The sequence below is a fragment of the Sceloporus occidentalis genome, unplaced genomic scaffold (assembly GCF_023333645.1).
Source record: "Sceloporus occidentalis isolate IW3139 unplaced genomic scaffold, rSceOcc1.0.p SCAF_5, whole genome shotgun sequence".
In the NCBI taxonomy this organism is placed as follows: Eukaryota; Metazoa; Chordata; class Lepidosauria; order Squamata; family Phrynosomatidae; genus Sceloporus; species Sceloporus occidentalis.
The window spans coordinates 36977174-36996427 of record NW_028316985.1 but is presented as its reverse complement, the minus strand read 5'-3'; the positions used below and the strand labels follow the sequence as shown (position 1 = coordinate 36996427).

General features: G+C 41.2%; 1 protein-coding gene across 3 annotated transcripts in view; it reads left to right on the top strand.

Annotated features, from left to right (window-relative positions):
- Window positions 1-6961: 6961 nt before the first annotated feature.
- The window catches only part of MRTFA (myocardin related transcription factor A), a 103231-nt gene continuing 90938 nt past the window's right edge, over window positions 6962-19254 (top strand). For all 3 annotated transcript variants that reach the window (XM_089523677.1, XM_089523679.1, XM_089523676.1), the window contains exon 1: window positions 6962-7028. The gene's annotated coding sequence lies outside the window, so the exon portion shown is untranslated. The remainder of the gene's footprint in view (window positions 7029-19254) is intronic.

Here is a 19254-nt window from a genome sequence, read left to right as displayed (position 1 = left end):
CACAAAAGTTAATGCCATAATAAATTTGTCAGTTTTTAAATTGCCACAAGACTTGGTTTTTATTTTTATTCTTTTTTGTGGTACAACTTAGCTATCTCTCTGGAATAAAAGGGAAGACATTCTTTTTTATATATACATTTGCACCATTCTTTTTAATTACCCTGTACATCAAGCCATTGAAGAATCTCAGTATGCAGTATTAGAAGTTAAGTACAGTTGGGGCTGTTTATTGCTTTAGAGAGGGATAAACTGCTTTCTACTGTAGTTATTGAAATTTATAATGCAATAGATGATTTTTAGCTTTTGAGTATGTGTTTCACAGTTATACAATTTTAAAACAGCTTCAGAAAACTGGGAAAGATTTGTCCTTGATATAAATGCACTAATTGTAAAAATCATGTAAGAACAAAGATTGTCCTTAGAGTGCTGTTGAGACTTTAAAAAGTCCTTAGTGGAAGATGTGGTTTGTATACAGGAAATGGAAGACTAACAATCCTTTATGGCACAAACAATTGTGTAGGAATTCCCTAATGGTGCAATCTCATCTACAAATAACACCAGCTGAAAGAAGATAAGATGGCTGTTGACTTCCTAACTGCAATAGTATTGTTGCAACAGAACAAGTCATATGTTCTATCTGTAGCCAAGGCTCTGTGAAGGGTACAAAGAGGCAGTTCTACGTATGCTGTGAGGAAAGACTGGGAGAGCACCCTGCTTAGCTTCAGCCCTGTCGCCTGGAGGCTGGGTAGATTACTGCCACTGGTGTAAAGTTAAAGTAACTGCAACAAAAACCTGGGGTAAGTAAATACCTACTGAGGTTAATGTTAGGATCAAGATGTCACCTCCTTCCACTCCACCCCTCCAGTCATAATGGAACATAGGTTTCCTACTTTCTGCAAACAATCATGAAATCTCAACAGCAATATATGAACCCCTACTAAAGATTCCCTAAAATTTATAATACACACCTATGGGTAGATTGAAGACTGAGTATAAATCCAGTGGCTATTCTGGGTCAATGCCCAATACAAAAGCGATCTTATGCTGTTAGCCCAGCAGGCAGGGAAAAGGGAGGCAGGGATAGGAGCTTCTCTTCCTGGTCATGAGAACATAAGTCTTAGTCCAGAATCGTTTTCATAGTTCCTCCACCTCTACCTTTGGGAAGGTTGTTTTTGTGTGCGCCTTCAAGTCATTTCTGAATGGTGACCCTAAGGCAAACCTATCGTGGAGTTTTCTTGACAGTTTCTTCAGAGGGGGTTGCCATTGCCTTTCCCTGAGTGGATGTGATTTGATTTGCCCAAGGTGACCAGTGGGTTTCATGGCCAAGTGAGGAATTGAACCCTGGTCTCCAGAGTCACAGTCCAATGCTCAAACCACTACACCATGCTGGGTTTAGGGGAAGGACACAAGTGAACTCACAGCCTCCTGCTCGCATTCTGTGTCAACAGGTATTGAGAGGCATACTATTTACCTCTGTTACCAAGCACAAAATACAGCCATCATGACTTGTAACCACTGATAGCCTTATTCTCTGTGTATTTGTCAAATTACCGTTTATTGTGGTCTAGCCTGGTGTCTTCTATGAATTAATTTAAGAATTTAACTCAGAGGTTGAGGGCCACTGTAACCCCTCAGGAAACCTTAAAAAGTCACACACACACTCAAGCCCTAAACGTATAGATGAACTGTAAATTTTGAGACTATATCCACATAACAGCACAATTATTATTGGTTTTGAAATATTTGTTGTGTTTTCAGTGCAGCCGATTTTCACAATGTTAGCTGTTTGTTCTAAGAAAAACAAAAATCTAACACTCATAACAAAATTGCATGAATTTTATGTTAAAAGTAACTCAATTATAGTGATGTCTAATAATGGTCTTCCAATAACACAGCTGTGGCTGCAGATATATAATAAATAAAGCAAAAACATGTCTGATACAACCACTAGGGGTCACAGGTTGACAAGAAAAGAGACAAATTATAGCATAGTGTGCAGAATTCACTTAGTGGGAGTATTCAGACAGTGTCTTGGCTGCATAGTTGAATAAATTACTGCTGGGTAGTTACTCTGTAAGTAATTTTAAGTATGGTGAAAGGGAAAACTTATTCTTCTAATTGATGTCTGGCAGTCGACAGGAAGTCCCAGCTATAGTGGTGTATTAATAACTGAGAATACAGAACTAAAAGATAATAGATATATTGGATTATTTAGAACTGTATATATGCGTATAAGTCTCTGTATTTATGTGGTACTAAACAGATGGAGATGGGGAGCCAGTGTGGCATAGTGGTTTGGGCATTGCACTATTTTTATGTATTTTATTTATTACAAGGATTTCTATCCCACCTTTCTTCCACAGTGGGAGTCAAGGCGGGCTACAATAATTTAAAAAGACAGAATTAAAGCACTGGTTACAAAGGTTAAAGAAACAATTAAATATTAACACCATTAAAACATAAGTTAAAAACTGCATAGTTAAAACCAGTAAAAACCATTAAAACAATTAAGACAGCACACCACACTACACAGGTAAAATTCACCAACCAAATGCCTGCCTAAATAAAAATGTCTTCAGAGAAAAAAAGAGAGCAGGAGGAGGACAACCTAACTTCCCATGGACTAGGACTCTGGAGACCAGGTTTTGAATGCTGGCTCAGCCATGGAAACACATTGTCATGGCAATGACAAACTCCCTCTGAAGAAACTTGCCAAGAAAACCCCATGACAGGTTCACTGCTTTAGGGTCACCATAAGTTGGAAGATGACTTGAAGGCACACAACAATAACAACAAGCAGATGAAAGGCTCTCCCTCCATCCCAACTGTCCTGGCCTCAGAGGGAGAGTCAGTATTTACTGGACTTAATCCCCTGCCCCCTGCCATACTCTTTCCTTGTGTGTCCTCTTGCCTTTAGATTGTGAGCCTGAGGGGAGGACACTGTTTTGTCTTGTTTTCTTTTAAACCATCATTAAAGGTAAAGATAAAGTAGTCCCTTGGCATTACTGTCTTGTCGTAACTGACTGTCCGGGGTGGTGCTCATCTCTGTTACTAAGCCAAAGAGCCAGTGTTGTCTGAAGACAACTCCAGTGGTTATGTGACCAGCAAGATTGTATCAAACACTGTTACCTTCCCACCAAAGTGGTACCTATCTACTTGCATTTGCATGCTTTCGAACAGCAGTTGGCAGAAGCTGGGACTAGTGACAGGAGCTCACCCCATCATGCAGCACTCAGGCCTCACACTGCCAACCTTATCATCTTCCAATTGTCAGAATTGGCGGCCTAACCACTAAGCCACTGTATCCCTGCACTACACCATGGTGCATTACAAAGCACCAATACAAGAATTAAATCAGAAGTAATGTCTACTTTCCATTTTTGGCCATTTTTTTGAAGAATGCTTCAGGGGTATCTATCATTCCTGGAGGCATCCAAGAGTTTGTTGTTGTTATCCACCCTCGAGTCTATCTCGACCCACGGCGACCCTGTAGATGAGACATCTCCAAGACTCCCTATGCTCCACTGCTCTTCTCAGGTCCTGCAAATTCATACCATGACCTCCTTAATAGAGTCCATCCATCTAGCATATGGCCTTCCTCTCTTTCTGCTTCCCTCTATCTTTTCTAGCATTTTGTTCTTTTCCATTGAGTCGTGCCTCCTCATGATGTGGCCAAAGTACGACAGCCTCAGTTTCGTCATCTTGGCTTCCAGAGGGATTTCTGGTTTGATCTGCTCTAGGACCCATTTGTTTGACTTCTTGGCTGTCCATGGTAAATTCAACACTCTTCTCCAGCTCCACATCTCAAATGAATTAATTCCCTTCCTATCTGCTTTCTTAACTGTCCAGCTCTCACATCCATACATGGCAATAGGGAATACAATGGTTTGTATGATTCTAACTTTCATGCTCAGTTGTATGTCTTTACATTTTAGGGTATTTTCTATTTCTCTCATAGCTGCTGTCCCCATTCTTAGTCTTCTTATGATTTCTTGACTGCAGTCCCCAATCTGATCAATATTTGATCCCATTATTTCTTTTACTATTTTTATTTCCTCATTCTTTTACTATTTCTATTTCCTCATTGTCCAGGTTGAATCTGTGTAAATTTGATTTTTTCCCCAGGCTTTTGCGTGTGCATGAGCTTAGAGGGGCTTTGAAGAGCTGGGAGAATTGCAAACATGCTCCTGAGGGTTCATATAGGATCCTCAAGTTTGCCCACTCCTGATCTAGGCATTTGAGTTAGTCAGAAGCTAAGTATACATCACTATGTGATGTTGTTGTTAACTGCCCTCAAGTCATCCCCAACTCATGGAAACCTTGTGCATGAGACATCTCCAAGACCCCCTGTCCTCTACTTAGGTCTTGTACTTTCAGGCCTGTGACCTCCCTGATTGAGTCTGTTCATCTGGCATGTGGTCTTCCTCTCTCTCTACTGGCCTCTACCTTTCCTAGCATTATTCTCTTTTCTAATGAGTTGTGCCTTCTCATGATGTAGCCAAAGTACAAGAACCTCAATTTGACCATCTTGGCTTCTGGCAATATTTCTGGCTTTACCTGTGATATGACAGTTCAAAAGCCTATTTCTAGGTGGCATCAATGGATATGTAATATATAGATAACAAGAAGAAAAGGCATTAGACTATTTTGCTTGAGTCAGGCTGAGAGGGATAACATTTCAGGAAATTTTTAATTCACAAGAAAAACTTTTTGGCTTAGGCTTTTTGTTTACCAGAAAAAGAGAGATGATCTGAAAAACTGAGGGGGAAAACCACACTAATGGCATCCTTTACACATGAAAAGTCACTTTGCTACTTTAGGAACATAAAATGTATTATGTATAATTTAGTTTAGATAACATTGTAATGCTTGGTATAATAAAAAAAACAAAGAAGTTTGGAAACATTCAGTACATGTGGTGAGGAAAAGAGTCAAAGCTTGTGGAAAAGAATGATTTTATTATTGAAAATAGCCCAAGTACAGGAATAAATGTCAAGATTAAACTCTTCTAGAACATGGCCACATAGCCTGAAAAACCCACAAAAAACTATGGATGCCGGTTGGCCATGAAAGCCTTTGACTTCACATTAGCCCAAGTACAGTTTATTCAAAATATTACTATAAACTGAATATACTTATTTAGATTTTAAAAACAAAGAACTGGAGCCTTGAAGTCCATCTAAACTCTAAAGTATAAGGAATCTCTCATTTTGCCAATTGCCTTACCAAACCTACCTTTCATAATTTCTACTTGTCATTTCATTTTGGGATGACTGTTACTGAGTTGTGCTTAAAGCAACTGCACAGTGAAATAAAGACTTAAATCCTGATTCCTTTAACACAGCTTTCTCTAAACTACATTTTCCATGCAAAAACACATGCAAAGTTATCTTAAGTTAAGTAACATCCTGCACCAGTAAGCCCTATTGATTTCAGCAGACCCACCAACCATATGGGTTTGGCAAGAAAGCCCCCAATTACTGGTTTGCTTTCTCACTTTCTCAGCTGCTTTTATAATGCCCCAGTTTCCCACCTCTTCTCCACCTTTCACCTTTTGTCCTGGCTGTCTTCAGCTGCTGCAAACTGAGGGTGCATCTACAACACTGTAGAAATAATGCAGTTTGACACCACTTTAAGTTCTGCAGCTCTGCCCTATGCAATCCTGGGATATGGAGTTTGACAAGGTCTTTATCATTCTCTGCCAAAGAGTGCTGTTGCCTCACAAAACTACACATCCCAGGATTGCATAGGCTGGAGCTACGACACTTAAAGAAGTGTCTAACTGCATTATTTCTGCAGTGTAGACGCACCCTTAGTTCAAAGTACAAGGTAGTTAACTGGGCAAGAGGGAGAGGGGAGGGTGGAGTCTTGCCCTTCCCAGTAGGCTCAGGCTTTCCTAAACTCAGTGTGTAAATTCTAGGGTTTTGTGTGTGCGCACCTTCCTCACTAAGGAACCTTTGCCCTCTTTTGGCATGGGCACACCCTTTGAACACACTCTGAAAACCCCTCCCTAGTTTTCATCTTTGGAAATATAGCTGGGCATGATTTCAGTCTGTCTTCCTTCCTTCCAGGCTCAAGATTGCACCCTCCATTTACAATATTAAAATACCCAAATAGAAGCTAGAATGAATCCTTTTTTTTTTTGCATTCAGCCAGCATAATTTGTAATTCAGAACCAGCATGGTGCCAGTGGTTTGAGGGTTGGATTAAGGCTGCATCTGAACTGCAGAAATAATCCAATTTGATACCACTTCAACTGCCATGGCTCAATGCTATGGAATTCTGGGAACTGTAGTTTTGTGAGACATTGGGCCTTCTCTGACAGAATTGTAGTTTCTTGTGGAACCAGAGCCATGGAATTTGGCGAAATATAATTCGTTGTGGCAGCAGCGCCATGGAATTATGGGAAATGTAGCTTGTTGTGACACCAGAGCCAGGGAAATCTGGGAAATGTAATTTGTTGTGGGTCCAGAGCCATGTAATTCTTGGAAATATAGCTTGTTGCGGCACAAGAGCCATGGAAGGAATTCTGGGAACTGTAGTTTGTACATTTCCCAGAATTCCATGGCTCTAGTGCCGCAACAAACTACAGTTCCCAGAATTCCATAGCACTGAGCCGTGGCAGCCAAAGTGGCACCGCCCTCCCCTTCCGGCGCTGGGCGCACTGTCCCTTTAAGGCCCCTCCCTCTCCGCCCTTCGAAGCTGGACCAGCAAAGCTCACCTACCGCCGATGACATAATCCTCCCTTCTGATTGGCTGCTTCCTACCTCACTCTCCCTCTCCTAGCCCCGCCCACTTCCTCGCTCGGTGAGTCACTCGACGGCCGTTGACGGATGCTCGCGCCGCTCGCCCGCCTTTGATTGGCTGCCTGATCTGCCAGTCCGGAGGCGCAGGGTGGGCGGGAGCTTCCGTGGCTGTAAGGAGGAGGAGCAGCAGCGGCAGCAGAGCCGGCGGCGGAGGAAGAAGGAGCAGAGGGAAGTTTCGTGGCTCGAAGGGGAAGAGGATGGCGAAGGAGGCGGCGTGAGCAGGTGAGGCGCGGGGCTTGGGCCTCGCGGGGGAGGAGAGGAGCAGGAGGAGGAGAGGGCCAGCGCCCCGGCGCCTCCGTGGATGGGGCACCAGCAGCAGCAGGGAACCGCCCCTCTGGAAGGCACGCACCGGGTCTCTGCCCTTCCCTCGGTCCCCAGAGCAGCCCTTTCCCCTTCACCTCAGGCGCCGCCACGGAGGGGCCTCCTCCTCCTCCTCCTCTTCAGCCGCAGGCGAGACTTCGGGGCCGCCCCCGTCCTCCTCCTCCTCCTCCTCCTCCTCCCCCCTCAGCCTCCCAGACTAGGAACGGCTCCGGCTTCTCCTCCTCCCCCAGCCAGGATTTCAAATCACGACTTTTGAATATATGTATACACACACACACACACTCTATAACTATATATATAAGTATACACACATATATATATAGACACACACACTATATATATATATATATGTATGTATGTATATATATAAAACATACATACATATATGTATATGTGTATACATATATATGTGTATGTATATATATATATGAGTGTATACATATATAAAGATAAGTATATATATACTTATATATGCCTATGAGTGTCTTTTAATGGCTTTATAGTATTTATTGTTGGTTTAATGTGTTTTCTTCCTGAGGAAAAGCAGGGGAGAATAAAATTATTATTATTATTATTATTATTATTATTATTATTCCTTTCTTTTTTAAAATTGTGTTTTGTATTTTATCATGTTGAACCCGCCTCCAGCCTTGAGGAAAAGCAGGAAAGGCATTAATAATAATAATAATAATAGTTTAAAGTGATTTCCCTTTCGGGTGAGCAGACATCTTTAGATTTGTATTAGAGTGTTTTGCCTTTGGAAATGTCCTACTGTTTTTGAATCTCCCACAGTTTGCAGCCCCTTGCTCTCCTTGGTGGATATGGCATCTGGTCAGCCTTCCTCCTAGAGAGCCCTTCAGGTCCATGAGTTTGTTTGTTTTTTGAGTGATTTTGTTGTGGAATATCAATCAAGACAATATACATGAATCAAATAAGAACAAACTTGGCAGTTCCACCAACAAACAACACAGGTCCATGAGCTTTAACACAACAAACTTAAAAGAAAGGAAGAAGTCCTTGACTCTGGAGTTTATCAGACAAGGGAAATTGGAAGTATAATCCAATGGCAATCCGAACGCAATCATGGCGTTTCATGTTATTGCGTGATAGACACAGTTTCTGGCAATGGGAAGTCAGTCCAAACGCAACCATGGGGTTTAACGTTATTGTGTGATAGACTACCACACGCAATTTCGGGCAATGGCAAGCTATTTTTGGGCAATGGGAAGTCAGTTCGAACGCAATTCAAATTCACGTAAATTTGCTGAACTAGCGTTCTGGCCCCACTTTCTTTTCTTCGATATTAAGAGAAATTCCTCCCGTGTGATAAACTCCTCTGTTCCAGAATTACAAACTGATTCTTGGGCCTGTGGTCATCCTCTGTCTGGGTTGCGGTGCTTATGAATACCTGCTGCTCTCATTTTAAAGGATTCAGCTTTCAGTATCTACTAGACTTGGAGGCTAGCAGAGGTAGGCTTCCCTAGTGCTTGTCCTGTAGCCACTGTAGTCCTAATGACTGGGTAAATTGGATCCCATTTTTACTTCTTGATATACTTGGTAATATGTAGTTAGAATTCTGCCCTGTATCACAGTTTGAAGGCTGGAGAGCTTTCTTAAATTTCCCATTTTGAAACCGTCTCAGCATCACACCGCATGGTAACAACTTCTACCTACCTGTGTTCTCTTCAATAAATATATCTGATGAAATGGACTGTCCTCCACAAAAGGTTGTTTGGTAGTTTTTAATTTCATGTGTGATTCTTTCTTTTGTTTTAACAACACATTTTTTTTTCTGGGGAAAATACATTTGAGTCATTTGTCACATCACATCTGTGTTAGATACTGTATATACTCATATGTAAGTCTTGAAATTTTAGTCAAAAAAATAGCCCCCCAAACCTGGATCAACTTATCCGCAGGTATGTGTAAGTACTGTACCTTAACTCTTATCAAAAGAGTTGATATCTTGAGTAGAGTGGTAAAAGGCAAGAGTTCGGTCCATCCCAGGAGCACCTAAAAGAAGCAACAACGCCCTCGACCTTTTTTGCTGCAGCACTGCTTCAGAACGTTTTGAAAAGGTAGCAGTGCCAGATTTTTGGCTTTTCCCATTAAAGACTGGCAAATGGAATCAGGCTTTGAAGGTCTTGAATAAGACGTGTGTGTATGTTTATCAGCTTTTCTGGGAATCGGGTAAAGTTGAAGGCCATAAACACTGTAAAGTACTCACCATTTCTTTGCTTCACATTTTCCTCCTTTTTGACATATTTTCTTAGGAGTTTATCAGACAAGGGGAATTGGAAGTATAATCCGATGGCAATCTGAACGCAATCATGGAGTGTAACATTATTGCGTGATAACTCACTACACGCAAAGTCGGGCAATGGGAAGTCAGTCCGAACACAATCATGGGATTTCACGTTATTGTGTGATAGGCTGCCACATGCAAATTCAGGCAATGGCATGCTATTTTGGGGCAGTGGGAAGCCAGTTCAAACACAATGCATATTCACGTAATTGCACTAAACTAGCAACGTTAAGTGAATGCGTTCTGACCCCACTTTCTTTTCATTCGAATTTAAGAGAAATTCCTTCCATTTGATAAACTCCTTCAACTTGGTCACCTCCTCCACACATCGCACAACCACAATTTACTGCAGTTCCCCCCTCATCCATCCAATCATTTGGATGAGAACAAAGTTATGCCTGATGGTATTTTGTAAGTTCTTTAGCATGATTTTCCTTTGCTTCACCCATTATATCCTTTATTACAAATACCTAGGGTTTACCTCTACTTATCCACGGGGTCATACCAAACTCCATAATTTTGGCCCAAAAACCTGCCCTCAATTTATACATGAGGTCGACTTATGCTTGAATATAAATGGTAGTCTATGGTCCTATCTAGTGCTGTAGCAGGGAATCTGGGTACCTGTAAGTATCAATGTACTAAGGAGGAGTCTTCTGTTAATTTCAATTACTAAGTCCTAGATTACCAGTCGTAAAGAGTATACTTGTGGGGAAATGGTATGTAAGGAATTCTGGGTTTAGATTGAATAACCAATTAAGATATTAAAGAATGATGTGCAGAAAATACATGAATGCAAGGTCTGAGACTACGTAATCTGGAGGGATTCAATCAAGTTTTCCTTTTTCTAGCAGTTTTATTTTCTACATGTAGACAGTATGACTTCTCACAAGCATTCTTGTGTATGTTAAATAGAATAGGAGTTGATTTTGTAGGCATATAAAAACAAAAAAGACAAATGGTGCACTGAAACAATTGATAGGTAGCTGATCAGAAGATTCATCTGCTTCTGATTAAGAAGCATAAGGCCCTTTTGTTGCTGTTGAGGATGAAGTCCAGACATATTACAGCCTTGAATTATATGCAGCAAAAAGTATTTGACAAAAGTGGGTGTCTGAGAATAGGCTGCGTAGAATCCTGTTGTTTCGTCTCAACTAGAGTAGACTAATTGAAGCGGTTCTTATATGATTAATCAACATGTAGGTAAATGCAATTGATTCAATGATAATACTCTACTAACATAGGATTTAGGTCAGAGATTTCTTTGGGGGATGGCATATGCGGTAACATACTCAAAAGTTATGATTAAAATGTTATCTGCTGTTATTTGTAGTTCCAAGGACTTGAGTTGTTGTTCACTGACATCAAGTCAACTTCAACTTATGGTGACCCCTTGAATGAGAGACCTTCAGGTCATCCTGTCATCAATTGTCCTAATCAGAACTTGAAGACCCAGGGACATGGTTTCCTGGATTGAGTCTATTCATTTGCAAAGGGGTCTTCCTCTTTTCCTACTACCATCTTTTTTATCAAGCATTACTGTTGTCTTTTCTAGTGAGCCATGGCAGGATACAGACTGCCCAAAAAGAGCGGTCTGCCCGCACCTTGTTTTGCTGCATGAGGGAGCTGCAGTGGACAAACCATGCGGCTCCCTCGCGCAGCAAAAAGAACCCGCAAAAAGCAGGTTCTTTCTGCGGTGCCATAAGGACATCGCAGTGTGCCAATGGCACACTCGTGACGTCCTTATGGGGACGTGATGTGCGGATGCTAAGCTTCCGTCGTGTCAAAATGGTGGCGCCCATGTGTATACGGCGCCGCCATTTTGACGCCCTTGTCACATGCTAGGGGTGAGGCACATATGGGTGGCACGCCCTCGGCCAACCCCTAGCACGTGACAGGGCGCCACAAAGGCCCGTCTAGATTGGGCCTTAGTCTTCTCACATGTTCAAAGTATGACAGTCTCAGTTTGGTTATCTTGGCTTCTTGGGAGAGTTCAGGCTTTGTTTGTTATATGACCCATTTATTTTTCTCTTTAGCAGTCCATGGTATTGATAGAATTATTTTCCTGAACCCAGCTTGGACATGTGGCATTTCTTATTTATTTATTTATGGTATTTATACCCCACCCTTCAGCCCTAAAGGTTCTCATATAGTAAAAACCTTTGTTGTAGAATTTTGAGCATCACTCTACTTGCATAGGAAATTAATGCAATGATTCTGTGGTTACCATATATATTCAACTATAAGTTGACCTCATGTATAAGTTGAGGGCAGGTTTTGGAGCCAAAATTATGGGGTTTGATAGGCCCTGTGGATAAGCTGAGGGTAAAATTTAGGGCCATGTAACAAAGGATGTAAAGGATGAAGCAAAGGAAAACAATGCCAAAGAACTTACAGAATTTCAGGAGGCATAAATGTGCTTATATTAAAAGCTGGATTGATGAGAGAATAGAGGGAAATTGGTGCTTCCAGGACAGATTACTCTCTTGCTTTTCACCAGGGGATGGTTCCTATATATATAAAACGAGTTAAAGTACAATACTTACATTGACCTGTGGATAAGATGACTCAGGTTTTGGGGGTCATTTTTTTTTACTAAAATTTCCAGACTTAGACATGAGCATATACAGTACTTCAATCCCTGGCATCCCCTTTCTTGGGGTTTGGAATGTATATTGATGGTTTTTAGTCTATGGGCCTTTGTTTTGTTTTCCATATTAACTGGTAGATTTTAGTTAGAACTAGAATAGATTCTGTCTCTGTAGCTTGGACAAACTCTATTGGTAAGTTATCTGCAAGGAGTAGCCTTTTGAAATTCTGGTAAACATCCCTGAAATATTTCTGTTCTGTACTATTTAGTATTTTGAAAAATAATCTGTGAGATAATGGCAATTACTATTAGATACATTCATCTCTACAGCATGCATATGTTGTCTACCATATATTGTGTTGGGTTTGGTTCTTAAGGTAAGTTAATATAAGGAAGTTCAGGGGAGGCAAGTTTGCTGTCTCCTCTTGCCCGCTCAGGATTAAAGTGGTTCTCCTGAATAATGTTAGAATGAGATTGCTGCAGAAGGGAAGAATTGTCCCAAATCAGGAGAACTGCCTTGAGCTGGGATGATTTCCCTTCTCCTAACATCTGCTTATGTTCCATCTCATATTGTTTGCAATGCCCCTCTGAATTTTTGTGGAGAGTTTTTCATAGGGGGAGTATGAATGGAAACTTTACCTCCCTGAGCTTCTTTAAGAAGCTTATCTTACGTTCAGAGACAAATGACTATTTGAAATATACATTACATATCTGTATTCGTATAGTATTCAGCTGAGGTACTTAATAACTTCTTTGGCAGATAGAGAAAGACAATGTATTTTTCCAACTGCAGTGAGAGCCCACTTTTCCTTATTGATGCATAATGCTATCAGAATACCAACATTCACGTTACATAGATGTGGAACATATATTCATGACCCTATCCCTATGATTCATCAGCTGCTGGTACACTGAGAGCCTTTGGGACACCTACAGAAATCTTGCACGAAGGTAAAATAGTTCACAGTGCAGCTTTTGATGAACTCTTACAAGGGAAAAAGGGAACACAAGGTAGTGGTGGGAGGTGGCAAGCACACACATGCTGACAATATGTTGAATATTATTTATTTTATGGTTGCTAGGAGTTTTATAAGATCTAGTGGAGCCTAGTACTCTGTAGTCACTAGTTAGATACCCACAGAAAGCTCTCAAGTAAGGCATAAAAAATAACATTATTTGTTGTTTGTTAAGCATTTGCATCTGTTAGAACTATCCTTATTTAATTTGATAAATTCCTTAAGAAAAAGCCATGTCTGCTTGTCGTCCTCTCAGCAACATGTGGCAAATAAATCTAAATAGTTATTTGTGAGTTTTTTGGGCTATGTGGCCATGTTCAAGAAGAGTTTATTCCTGATGTTTCGCCTGCATCTGAGGCTGGCATCTTCAGAGAATGTTGGCTTGGAAGAAAGTGCGCCCACGTTATACGTGGGTGTGTTTTACGCGGTCTTGAGCGTACGCACTCAAGCTGCGGGGTGTGCGCGGGGCGGCACGTTGCATTCAAATGACTGGACGTGTGCGCCCATGGCGCCCCATGCGCTGCCGCGCACAATCCACATTTTTTCGCAATAGGGCTCAAGCATAGGCAGACTTCGCCTTATGCGGCGGGGTCCGGAACGGATCCCCCGCATAAGGCAAGGGCGGACTGTATATATACTGTGTGACCCTGGGTAGGAAGGAGTAATTTCCATGTTAATCTGCCAGCATTCTTGGAAGATGCCAGCCACAGATGCAGGTGAAACATCAGGAATAAACTCTTATAGAACATGACCACATAGCTCAAAAATCCCACAAAACACTGTGGATGCCGGTCATGAAAGCCTTTGACTTCACAAATCTGTAAGTGTTCTTACATGTTGCTGAAGCACTTGTCTTCAATCTTTTGTCAGACAATTTCTTTAGTTGACCAGGAGCGGAAGTGTTTGGGGAGATAATTTATATGTCTTTCCATATCGTATATAAGTTTGTAAAAATGCTGTGGTCCTCATCAGAGGATTTTTTTCCTTTTGAAGATGTGAAGAATGCTGTATAGTTATGACTGATAATTTTAATTATTCCTTATTCCTGGTATTTCATGACTATTGGAAATTGTCTTTGGATCGTACTCTTAAAATCAGATGGCTTGAATTTCAGTGACATATCTGAAGCCAAATGGCTCATAGTGTTTAGGAAAAAACAACATGAAATAACATATCTCTCAGTGGAATACATTTATTTTCCCTATGTCAACTAGTCTCCAATATAGTATATTTTGTGTTCATGCAAAAACACACAAAAAAAATACAAAATGCAATTCTAGAGAATATAGTATGCAGTATCCTGTATGCACATGGATTTGGAAATAGGGGTAAGTAGGCAAATGTGCCAAATAGCCTGTGAATTGTACATGTACTCTGCTTTCTGTTTTTTCACCCTAGACTTTTATTCCCAATTTCATCAACTTTTTACTTGCCTGTTCCACTTTTTGGAAATCAGTTTTTGGATATAGGTATGAATGATGAATTCAACCTTTTTTTCTCAGTTCTGCAATGTATATTAAGTTAAAATGATATCTCCATATTTTAAATGCTGCTATTTGGGATTGCAGTCCTGTGCACACTTACTTAGCAATAAGTCCATTTAAAATCAGTAGGAATTCTGAATGTTTGTTGTTAACTGCCCTCACGTCAACCATGACTCATGGCGAACCTGTGGATGAGGCATCTCTAAGACCCCGATCCTCCATTGATCTGCTTGGGTCCCATAAATTGAAGCCTGTGACTTCCCTAACTGTGTCTGCCCATCTGGCATGTGGTCGTCTTCTCTTTCTGCTGCCATCTACCTTCCCTAGCATTATTGTCTTTTCTAATGATTCATGCCTTCTCACAGTGTGGACAAAATACGACAGCCTCAGTTTTGTCATCTTGGCTTCCAGGGAAAGTTCAGGCTTTATCTGACCAAGAAGCTATTTGTTTTGTCTTTTTGGTCATCCATTATATCCTCAGCACTATTCTCTAGCAAAACATCTCAAATTAACTTACTTTCTTTCTCTTGGTTTTCTTTACTGTCCAGCCCTCACATCTATTCATGGTGATCTGAATCATAGATCTGAATCATAAAATGGGGAATATAGGCCTGTTACAGACTGCCAAAATAAAGCTGCTTCGGGTCTCTTTGGAGGTATGCTATTTAAATGATGCATGCATCCTAAGAATCCGGAAGCTGCACCAAAGCTGCACTCCAGTGCTTAGGAATGGAGTGTGGCTTTGGCACGACCTCCGGACTCTTGGGACCCATGCATAATTTAAATAGCATACCTCCAAAGAGACCCAAAGCAGCTTTATTTTGGCAGTCTGTAACAGGCCATAATGGCTGGGACTATTCTGACTTTTGTGCTCTATGACATATCTTTACACTTTAGGTTAGGATCTTGTCTATTTTTTTCATGGCTGCCCTTCCCATTCCTAGTCTTATTTCTTGACTGGAATCTCCATTCTTATCAATGATTGATCCAAGGCATGGGAACTCTTTAACTGTTTTGAATTCTGAATAGACATGCATAACATTGCATTATTCTTACGTGATTCTGATAGTCAAGTTTTCTATAGTTTGTACAAGACTTCTGTGGAATTTTCTTTTGCTTCTTAAGTATTGAAGAAAAAACGATTGAATTTTTTTGGATTTTCCTCCACTTGTTTTTGACTGGAAAAATGAGTATGATTTTGGAAATTATACGGGAATTGTGTACTGCATTCATTCTCCACACCCCTGGCCATTTCTTTGTCCTACTGGACATTTCTGTGTCAACCCACCTGCTGCCAGCACATTGTTTCTCAGCTGTATAGCTGGGATTTGGGTGAAGGTAGTAGCTGTACAGTGATGAGAGTCTACACAAATCCTGGAAATTGCCCACCTCTGCATTAGCTTATAATAATTGAAGTAGGAAACATATTCAGTAGTAACTATGCTAGCCATGCAGCAAAGTAAAACAAAATCCAAAATCTACAAGAGTGATGCATTTGTTGGTCAGGCACAATGCAAAAAACACAAATGCAAGCTTTTGAAGCTCCCGTAGCTTCATCACATGAAAGAAGTTTAAAAAATCAAACAAGAGGAAGAAAAAAAGTGACAGTGTTGGAGTCACAGGCCTAAATTATGTATAGATGCTGTCTCTGCTTTTGATGATTTGATTTGGAGGGATCTCAATATAGGTAGATGCCACACCTCTCTTTGCCTTGTGGGGACCAAGGCTAAATGATGTTAGTTCTTGGAAAAGGGGAATCTATTAATACCCTCCCGTGTATGTAGTAATTTGTTTTTATGGAAGTGTTTTTTATAAGTACTTTATGGAAGAAGAGGATTCATAGTTTGCTATTCATGTTTATGAAATAAGACTTAAACCAAATTTACTCAGATGAAGCCAATTGTTGGTCCTTATTAAAGCAGATTCTTTGAATCAATGGAACTTAAATAAGGGTTGATTTACCAAGTTCCTGTTGATTTAGTGGGTCTATTCTACTTGGGATCAACAGTTGGATTCGGGCCTTTGCCTGTTGTAACTTTAGTTTGGAAGTGATCAGCAGCTCAATTCCAAACTAAAAGGGGCAATAGGGATTGCTGTTCTGTATTTTAGGGGTTCTTTTGTTTGTGGGAAGGGCTTTTCCTTTCTTCCTTGCCACTGGGAGAATTATGTGCATTTTCCTTTGTTTCTGACAGAATTTGCATTTTAGAAACTAAAAGAATTTGACTTTTTGTTTACTTTTCACTTTGGTTTACATCTTCATTAACTTTTTTGTGTAAGAAGCTTTCCCATTTTTCTTCTACCAAAAAGTAATGGAAACCTCGCTAAAGTAAAACTGAAGGTTATTCAGGTGGGGATTGTTTTAGGTTGTTAAGCTTAAAAAGATGCTGTTCAGCTTTTCCTTCCTGGTCAAATTTGCCTTATCTTCATACAAGAAATGATAATAGCATTTAAAGATGTATTTCAAATGTTTAATGTCTCAGGCGGGATACAGATGGGCAAAAAGGGGTGTATTCATGACGTCATGAAGGTAGAGCCTTCAGACGGGCCTTACCTGAATGCCGCCATGAACACGCCCCCCGCACGCCCCAAGCGGGAAGAAGCGGCATTAAAAAGGTGCTGCTTTTCTCCGCTTCTTTTCCGTTTGATGCGCAGCTGCGCAGCTCCGTCTGTAAGCTGCTGCACCGGTACGCCAGAATTGCTACGCCGCTAATTTAAGTTGCCCATTTAAAAGCTCCGAGTCAGCTGCGTCGCATAATGAGTCGGGGTCCTGGAACATGCGCAGTTTTCAGTCAGGCTTTAATTGCAGCGTCAGCTGCCATGCAGGTGTGGAAGCTGCAGCACAGCTGCAGCGCATTTTAAGACTCGTAACCCTAACCCTAACCCTAACCCTAGAGCAACATGTACGCATGCGCTGCTTGGAAAGTTTGGACTTTAAAGTGAGCCCCTACACACATTCCTGTGCCATTTTCACCTAACAATAAAAACCACTAAAACTGTAAATATTTACATATGTACAAGGGAGGTGATGGGGGATGGCAGGGGGACAGCGGTGGCAGCGGCGACAGCTGTGGCTGTGCATTGCAGATTCAGCAGGAGCGCAGGGACCAAAGGAGAGGAGGCATCCATGATGCTGGTGACACTGGCAAAGTGCAAGAGGACAAGGATGCCAACACCAGCTGATCACCAGCTGGCAGGAGACCACCATTGTTCTTGGGCAGAGCGGGGGGAAAAGTTTTAAAGGGGCTTGGGCACTTTAAATGTGCACATAGGCTTTCTGCCGCCGCTGCTTAGCGCTGCAGCTGCGCAGCTGCGCATCCGCCAGCCGGCAAAGGAAAAAAAAAGCCCCGTTTTTGGCCGCCCGTGAGGAAGCTGCCTCTCTCTTTGCAGCGTCCTCCGAGGCGGCGGTTTGGAAACTGCGGGTCAGAAACGGCCCCAGGTGAGGCGTCTTCACTGCCCCCCATGTGGAAGCCCCATCTCCTGAGCCACGCCCCCGGGGTGGGCGGTCTGGAGGCTCCGTATTCAGCAGAATACACCTCCAAGACGTCTTCCCCTGCCCGTCTGTATCCCGCCTCAGTTAGGATTAGGAATAGAAATGAGAACATATTCCAGTTCAGTTAATTGTGCTTTCTTTATGTTGTGGATTTTCTTGAGAGAGGTCCTCCTCTTTCTTGTTGGTATGCAGTGTTGAACAATTTTAAGAGAGCATCATCAGTTTAATATTTGGGCTCAGAGCATGAAGAAGGAATTTGAACATGGGAATAACCAGCATTTACTTCACAGCTCTTTTACAAATATGTGAAAAGGAAAACCATTTTTTTTAAAATCAGATTTGTGACTAGGGAGTTGTTTCCCCAAGAGACATACTGTTTGTTTATTAATATTGTGTTGCTTGGTTTTTATAACTAATAATATCCCCCTCAACAAATACAATTAAGAACTTATATTTCATGTTTCAGTAATATTTAGGACCCCAATCTCTTGAATGTGGTTCTGTCAAGGTTTTCTTGTACATTTAGAACACATTGTATATACCTTTGTTAAAGGGCTGAAACCCCAGTGCTTGTATTCAGATCAGAGACTTTTTCTTAATGCCAGTTGGAGACTTTCCATGTTGCTCAACTACTCTTAAGTTCTGACTAACCATAGTGAAGGCAGATAGCCCATTGTAATTGCTGGAATAGCAACAGCTTGGCCTGGGCATGTAAACAATGATGTATAAACATTTCCACTGAATTGAGAAGTTTATTAGCAAGACAAGACTTCTACATCTCTTAGAGCTGACGTTATGTTCTCAGGGGAAAAAAACTTGTGAAACTTGCAGTACACTCATACCCTGTGGCTGTTAAGCAAAAGAGGTTGGAAAAAACTGTCTCTGTGGTCTTTTACTAGATGTGTAAGTTAAACAATGAAAACAATATATGGTCGTATTGCTTTTTCACACTAGTGTCTTGATAAAGAAAAAAAATCATTTCCTATGCTATCATACATATTTAGGAAGGGATTAGTGTGGAATGGACGGAAAGTAGGTTAACATACATTGATAGATTTTTGGGGGATTTGCAATAGGTTAGCAGAAGTTTGGATCAGCAGAACAACATCAAGTGAAGCTGCAAGTTGTTTTTCATATATTGCCTGCATACAGTCTCAGTCTTCCTCTTCCGTTTTAGCCAGGTCTCTGTGCAATCCCACCAGACAGGTTGTATAATTTTGATTTAGACTTCTTAATTTGTGG